Raw genomic sequence first — 8611 nt, forward strand, 5'->3', positions numbered from 1 at the left:
TTATTTCATGGAAAGTACAGAGAAGGAAGCACATTTTCCCCAACAAATAATACACTTTTGCCTACCAATTTACCTACCAAAGGTCCAGTCATACATACCATAGATATTTGTGCACAGCAAATCGATGAAATCCAAAACATAGAGCTTGAAAGACATTAAAGACACCTAAAACATGCATTACTTATTTGCACTGTTCATTTTCTGTTGTGATAACTCTTCATAGATAATTGATTTATATTCTGGCTGTTTATGAACTTCAGCAAAAATGCATATGCATTTTTTGCCATTCCAAAAGGAATGTAAATTGAATACTGAAATGGCAGAGAAAAGGGAGCAGTTAAGAAATTGTGGTTTGTAGACTCAAAAGTATTTAAATAAAATAAAGTCTCATATAAATAACACAGAGCTCTGTTTGCTGCCTGACTGTACAACTGAGAATGGTGGAGCTGATGGATCTAGCTTGCTCATTTACAAACCCATCGTTAAATATTAACTGTGCGAACAGATTTGCCTGGCCTGTGGTGCAGAGGCACATGCTGCTGTAGATGTCATTTCCCGCTCCTCTCCCACTTCTCTGTGATGGCGTGCGGGTGCACACGCAGATCCGCCACGTCCTGTCACCACAGAGCGGTCTCATGTCATCTCTCAAGCGCGGGCATTCAGAGCACAGCTTGTACCGATTCATAATACACGCTGTTTTTCTTACATGCATGATGGCTATTCATGGATTTTATTTTTGGCTGAATGCCCATGTTGTAAATATTTACTGAAGACATCTGCTAACCGTGTTGTGCGACTGTGTCAGTGAATTATATTTTGACAATGATGCAGTGACCTTGTTTAAAAATGCATTTTGATTTCTGTAATCATACGTTTTGACATTTAAATGAAAATGTGTGCATTAATCATAAAAAAAGGTGCAAAGCGATGGAGAATTTCCACTCAACATGCCATCATTTTATCCCTGGGTGCATTCCAATACTCAAAAAATGTATCCCCCTTTCCTCCACTACCACCTCCTCTGCCCCGGAAACTGATCTTAGTGTCCTCCTTCTCTCCGGCTCCAGTGTCCACTGTGAACACTGAACATTGGGAAACTATAACACAAATATGAAGTGACATCTGTTTCACTGATATATGGAAATGTTTCTGAATTAGCCTGTGTGAGATGGAATGTACTGAAAAGTAGACTGTCACACTATAGCAAGGTGAATTAGCACATTGTATGTTCAGACACTGGGAACATCGGGATTTGGGAATTACAGTAAATTGTAATGCTTGTAGACTATGAGATGTTTACTTTGATCTTATGTTGAGAATTACATATTAATTTGTCTCTCGACGTGAACTACAATGTCGGGTTCATGTTTGTAGGCTACTTTAGCAATTATTTGTACTTTTAGTTTTAAATGGACTGACCACGTGTAAAATCTATGATTGGGTATGGGACTATTTGTGGGCTCGGTGCAATATAACAAAATATAAGGAATGTAATTATATTAATATATGAATATTATTACCTATTATGAATATAATTAAGTTGGTATTATAAATGGTGAAAGTGGCTTTGTTCATTTAAGCCATTTTCCCAGTCTCTGAGGCTCACATCTGGAGTTTATAAAGTCTTAAATAGATCACCCCCTAAATGGGAAAAGATTGTCGAGATTAGATTTGCACAGAGAGGTTAAGATGCACATGAAGTGTCCTCCTTGTCTGTGTAAACCCAGGTTAAGAACTGCTTTGTGACGAGAAGTGGCTGCTGACATCAAGGAGGGCGTGTGCTTGACTGCTCTGTCCCAAATCAATAGCAGAGTTTACAGCAGCGAGTACTAATATTGATATGATTGGGCGCTTCAAATTGGGGGGAAAAAAATGGAAACGATAAGGGTAATAAAGAAATGGAGCAGAATATGGCCTTGCTTTGCTCCGTAGTTTTGACTTGCACATAACCCTTTTTGACCCATGTTCTGTGTACTTGTTTATAAGTTTGAACTGCTGTTGTTAAACTTGGCCTTAAGGCCCCAGAGTGATGTGACATTCACCATCGGCACAAACATAACAAGCTTTGAAAACAGGGGCAGGCGAGCCAAGCAAATCTGTTTCAATTTTAGTATGCATTTCAGAAAATGACAAGCTATTACTGTACTCTGCCACAATGCTGTGATTTGCTGCTTAGCCACCTTTTGTGTATTTTAAGCCCCTGGCTAAAGCAAACAACAACAACAAAAAAAGAACATATTAAATGCATCTGTGTTTCTACCCAAAAATACAATAAAATATGTGAGTGTGTATATGCAAACAATCTCAGAAAAGGTAAAAAGTGCCTATAAAGATATTAATGCTTGTCACTGGGGTGGTACCCTATAGTTAAGCTAAATAAAATTGCACCCCTACCCAGAAATGCACAATTTGCTTTTTTTTTTGCTTGTAAAAGGTACCTATTAGTACCCAAATAAAACAGTGAGGTACTTTCAGGGTATATTTGTGAAATTTGTTCCTAAAAGAACAAAGATGTACCTCCACTGTACCTTTATTTCAGATTTGAATTGTCCTTTAACAGTGGCATTTAATTATTTATTTAAAATACTTCCGGTATAAAATTCACTTGCATATAGCCAAAACAGCCTTTTGAGAATCTCTCACAATATTTACAGAAATATTTCTGTTTCTCTTTCCTTGGAAACAAAGGGGGTCATTTGGAGTGTTTCACCTGAAATACATCGGTCAATCTCTGATGCAACCACATAAAAAGTGTGTTACATTTTGCTCTGCTCTCTGCTAGGTCTATTGTGCATACACTAACTCATTAAAAACACTTTCTGTAATCCATTTAAAAATATAACAAACACTTTAATTTATTTGTAAGTAATGTTAAATTAAAAAGGAATGGTTTTTTATTGTAAATGGAAAAAAAATCCATGCCTGTGTTTCTTTGTGTTTTAGGCTTTCATCTTGGTTTTCATAGTCTGTATTTCTTAATGCATACATGTTAAGAGTAAAAATAGTTTTGAAGCTTTTTAACTGATAAGCTAGCATCAGAGTTTGGAGGTAGCCAGCTTGTCACGTCACACAATCACATTAACTGGTTTTGTGGCTACACGCTATCAAGTTTCATATGATTTTATTCAAAAACAAATCTATGCTTTCTGATGCGGATTACACATATCTGATATGGATTACTGTTACACATAGCAACTACAATCTCACAACTACCGTAAAACTATTTTTCTCAAAAACATGGTTTCATGGCACTCAAAATGTAATGGGACATAACTCTTGACATCTGGAGTAGAGATATACTTTTGGTATCATTAGAAGGCTTATATCTGTCTTTTGAAAACTGAGATGTTAAACCAAGGTCCTGACTCACTGTGGTCATTAAAATGTATTATTATTATACTGATGATACATCCTTTACCACAACAATCAGGTTAAATTTTAGATATTTAGATAATGTACATTTTCCCACATACACTGCATTCACAAAATGATGTCACCTGTTTGGGTGTACCGGCAGCTGGAGGCTTTTTTTAAAAACAGCGGAGACTCAATTGAGGAACACTAGTAGTTTATTTACAGCAGGAGTTAACTCCATGTAGAACATATACATTGCCATTTTTTCAACACAAAAAAAAAAACTAATACTAATATGCAACCAAATCAAAACTAGAAGGCTATGTCAAGTAAGACCCTAAACACATCTCTGTCCCTTGAGGAGCTGTACCTCAGCCCTTAAATAGCTGCGTGTAGTCCCTCCCTCCAGACAAACCAAAAACCAATTTTATCAATTAATACATAAAGGACATACAAGTACAAACAACAACAATTTTAACAGAAGACACAACATTACTATATTATATACCAAGACAATAATCAAATAACAGAAAATAAGGCGGTATTTCACTTCACCTGGTATTTAAAACATTCGGACGCAAATCCCCCCTATTGCTTCTAAGTAGTGGTTGCGCCTCCTGGTAACCCCATCTCAAATTCCCGCTTGGTAGGCCTACAGGCCGCACTCCGTTTGCCAGTTTACGGCTGTTCCAAGCGTAACCGTAAGTTCAGCATTTTTTCCTTATTAAAACAAAAGAGTTCAACACAATTTAACGCACGGCTTAATATAGCCTAATTGTGTCATTTAGGAAAACAATATATGCAGGTAGCGTATCCCACGCACTCGTTCCCCAAACACACAGTTACACAAACACGTTTTACAATCAATGCCGGCAAGATGCGAATACGATTGCTAAATTGCTAATAAGATTGCTAGATTGCTAAATACATTGTGTGCACTAAGTGTTTGAGTCCAGGCTGCTCTTCCGGCATGGCTTAGTCCGTGACCAGTGGCGGTTCTAGAATGCAGGGCGCTGTGGCGCCGCCCCCCTAAATGCGAAATAATTATAAAATAAAAATGGTTTACTCGTACAGTGCGCCTGGTAGTCTGTCAGCGCCTGCCAGCATTCATTAAAATCGTTTCCAAAATCAAATTGTATTTGGTTAATTTCTGTGTGATTATAGCCTACTTCCTGGGTGAAGGGCGCCGGCCAAATGAGTGTGTAGCCTACGCAAGTCTTTCAACTTTTGGCAAGCAGGTGACCCGAGGCTGCTCTCTAAATGGTTGCTTCAGATTTTCCACGGGGCGCAGCTCTTTTATTTACTTTTATTGTCAGCGAATTGGTATTGTTTTTATGTTGATCTAATTCGATTGGACAATTCTCCATGCTATGTTTCATGTTCACGCCCGCCATTAATATAACTACGGATGTGCGACTGTCACTCCTGCTCCTTAGCTAGCTGACCGGTACTTTCAGGAGATGTCAACTTCAAGTAGAACCGCGGAAATCAAAGAAAATTTGGTTATTTCCTTACAAAAACGCCCTTTCACAAGGCGTTCACTGGAAGAAAAAAAGAGGATAAAGGAGCTTTGACCGGATGGACCCATTTAACAAATTCAGCAGCAGGCAAGTGATCGAGGACGAGCATACACTCGGAACGGGCTCTTGTTATGACAAACGGAGTTGGCTAGCTGTGTGTGGTGTAAGTAATGCCTTTAACATCTTTCTGAAAAATGCAAACGGCACGAAAGCAGCCGCAGCCATCTAGACAATTATAGTATGAGGCTAAATTTTTTGGCAGGTTTAGCACTGCTGAACAGCTAGATGAAGGCTACAGGATTGGAATTAGAAGGCACAACGAAGAGATGACAAAATCGACACATCCTGTCCAGAATAATAGACTGTGTTAAATTTTGTGAAGCCTTTGAGTTGGCTTTGCGTGGCCACGATGAGAGTGAGAGCTCCGATAATCCCGGGATATTCCGTGGGTTGGTGAATTTTGTTGCCTCCTTTAAACTTCAGCATTCACATTCACATTTTGTCCAGCAGATGGCAGCAGGAGGCTCTATAAATGACTTTGGAGTTAGCTAATATTTCCTACTCTTTTTATGACTTCATAGAATGTAACAGTGGTAGTAAAATGACTTTAGTAGTTCTATATTTAGAAATTGAGCTGTTGCCTGTTGGTAACTTTAGGTGATGTAGGTGAAATGGGCATTTTGTCATCTTTACATATTATTTTTATATTAAGGAGGGCAAAATATGTCCAAGTAGTGCTACTGGCCAGTGTTTAGGCAACATTAGTGTGTTGTGTTGTTTTTAGATTTATTTATTTATTTCATTTGCTGAGCTATGAAGTGCTGCTTCAGTTTGTTTGTCCCCCCCAAAACTGCACCCCCCCCCCCAAAAAAATTATCACCAGCCGCTACTGTCCGTGACAGCCATAGTTTGCTCAGTACATCAAAAGTGCTGTATACAGTTCCTCATTAAATCCAGCACTATAAAACTTTCTGAGAAAGCAGCACATTGTAAACATGGCAGTGCTTGCAGTGGGCATCTGGATCATGTCAGCACAGAGCAGGGTCCTTCCCTGGGAACACAGACAAATTACAGAATGTAAAGAGTTTGAGATAGCAGTGATTTATTCTTAAACTCTATTGCAAGCAGTGGGGTTGCAGAACAGGAAGAAGTTTGATCAGAAAGAGGAAGCTGAGGAGTCATTTGGCTTTTATCTCTGTAGTAGCAATTTGTTTTTAGATGCTATAATTCTTTTTTATTTTTAAAAATGCTTTATTCCGTTTTAATTTTTACACTTAATTTGATTAAAGCAAAAACAACCGGGCAGCAGAAGTAGTGCAGTGAATAGCACTATCACATCTCAGCTAGAAGGTACAGTTCTCAAACCCTGGCTGGGCTTTTCTGTGTGGAGTTTGCATTTTCTTCTCGTATCCGTGTGAGTTTCCTCCAGATACTCCTGATTCCTCCCAAATACTGGTAAAGATAACTGTGGGCGGTGTTAACGTGACTTGAACCTTTCACTGTTAAATATGTTTAAAAAAAGAATGGCTGTGTAGGCAGGGCAGAAACCCTATTCTTGACCTGCACTGAGCTCTAGTCAGCTCTAAGATTTACATACAGTACTCTGGCTATTGTGATTTTTATAAATGTTTAGGATTCATAAACAGAGCTTGTACCTTTTTTTCCTGACCGTTCCCAAGGCACGGATCCAGGTATGAATTATTCAATTAGTGCTAAGATTCCAATGCTATGACAATTCCTTAGTAGTCATTGATTTGTCGAACCACACGATTGTACATCTTCCAACCATCAAGACAGAGCGAGGTGAATGCTGGCACCCTGAATAACCAGGAACATGACCGTTTAGTACCCCAACTCCATCACCCCCTGCCCCATGAAATACAAACCACTGGTGTGAGTAGAACATGCAGCTATCCTCCATGACACTGATGACCACCCCCCTTCTAGGTAAATAAGTGTGGTCACAATGTCAGACTGTGCAAAAATGTCTCCTCAAAAATGCAGCGAATCAAAACAAATTAGTTTTTGGAGCAGGAGATTTCCTGATTCGCCTGAAAAGGTTTTTTGGCCAGGGAGAGGGACCCAGCGGGGTGAAGAAATAATTGAGGATGTTTATCTTGTCACTGACTGCTGCCATTAGCAGAATGGGCATATCTCCCCAGCCCACCCTACGTCTGTCTCCGCTCCCAGCAGTGACAGTGAGACAGATCTGCCTGTGTGACACTGACAGCACAAAGGTGCAGGGGCTAGACAAGCACAGAGGAATCATTAGTGAATCAAAGTCCTTTGCTGCAGGTGAATGCCACATGCGTCAGCATAGGTCTTGTTATTAAGCCAGACAAGAACCTCTTTCCTGCTCATTAGGAATGCATTCCTGTGCAAATGCAGGTTCTTGGATTTTCTTTTCTTTTATAGTGAAGTAAAACTAATGATCATGTGTGGTCATGGTGATTCTTTTTAATGGCAGCATATAACTACTTTTCAGGCGAAATTCTTCTCCCATTGGCCCCATATCTAGTTACAAGAAAAAGCCTTGGATGGAATTAAAATGATCAGGATCTTGAGATTCTCAGTAATTTTAAACTGAAAACTGAACCTATTAGTAACAAAAAATAAAGAGAGATGGATGATGAGATTCTCAAAAAGTGCAGTCATGACAACTGACTTTCAATATTTTCAACTGACAGAAATAGATATGACACACTGGTCCTGTAACACTTCAGATGTGCACTCCTGATTACAAGACACCTTCTCACACCAAGCTGAATGCCCACAAAGATGGATTAATTAACTGGATACATTTCAGGCTTAATTTTTAAAGTAAGGGCCTTTTCTTAATTGCTTGAAACAAGATTATAACAGGCCTGCATAATTTCCATAACAACGTATCCTATTATTTAAAATGTGCTCTGCGGCATAATGTTATCCTGAATTTCTCCATAAACTGTCTTATCTTTGAGGATATCAATGCCACCTGTGTTACCCTTCAAAATACTGTATATATGGAATGAAGAACACAAGCAAATCATTATTACAATGATCTTGAGGAGGAATGGGAGGGTGGGAGGGAGGGAGAGAGGGAGGTTTACTAAAAATTATTTTCCAAATGATCTTTCAGAATTAAAAAAATATAATTAACTAATAAAAATAACAGATTATATAGTGTAATTAATAAAAATTAAACTAAAACTTTGAAGATATCTTCATTACAAAGATAATTCCAACTACCCCTTCCACCACCTGCCCATGGCCTTGATCCCTTATTTCAGCTTGCTCTCATGAATCTCCATCAGTTTCATCCAGCAGAAAATTAATCAGCTGAAATTTCATTATTTTCTCTTTACATAGGCTACATTCCCTCCCCCAACTGGGAGAGCCAGGAAGATATGGTCTGTGACAAATAATAAGGAAAATACTGTAATGCAGTAATAATGATCATTATGATAACTTAAATTTTACCCAGAATTTTGCAGTTAGCTTTCCCAATTTGTCTTATTCCAGTAGAACAGGTTGACAATTGAATTTGTAAAGCTTTTTTACACAAAAGTAATTTCCAACATTGCATGTTATCCTGATTCCTTTTGCTGAGCTGCCTCAGTTCTACTTGACTTGTATGCTTCACTATCCATCTACATATATATATATGATTGGTCAGATTTACCATCTGCGCAAAGCAGTTAATGTAAGGGCTGAGAGTCAGTGGTCATTGCGGTTATTTCAATAGGAAACCCTAAAAA

The 8611-nt window shown here is 38.5% G+C and overlaps 1 long non-coding RNA gene across 2 annotated transcripts in view; it reads left to right on the forward strand.

Annotated features, from left to right (window-relative positions):
* LOC135261388 (uncharacterized) overlaps positions 1 to 8611 on the forward strand; it is a 57064-nt gene that overhangs the window by 13775 nt on the left and 34678 nt on the right. The window contains exon 1 of one of the 2 annotated variants that reach the window (XR_010331914.1): positions 3985 to 4055. The exons of the other annotated variant lie outside the window; for it this stretch is intronic. This is a non-coding gene — a long non-coding RNA (uncharacterized LOC135261388). Of the gene's footprint in view, positions 1 to 3984; positions 4056 to 8611 lie in introns of those variants that run through there. 2 annotated transcript variants of the gene reach the window in all.

Source organism: Anguilla rostrata, chromosome 8, assembly GCF_018555375.3.
Source record: "Anguilla rostrata isolate EN2019 chromosome 8, ASM1855537v3, whole genome shotgun sequence".
Taxonomy (NCBI): domain Eukaryota; kingdom Metazoa; phylum Chordata; class Actinopteri; order Anguilliformes; family Anguillidae; genus Anguilla; species Anguilla rostrata.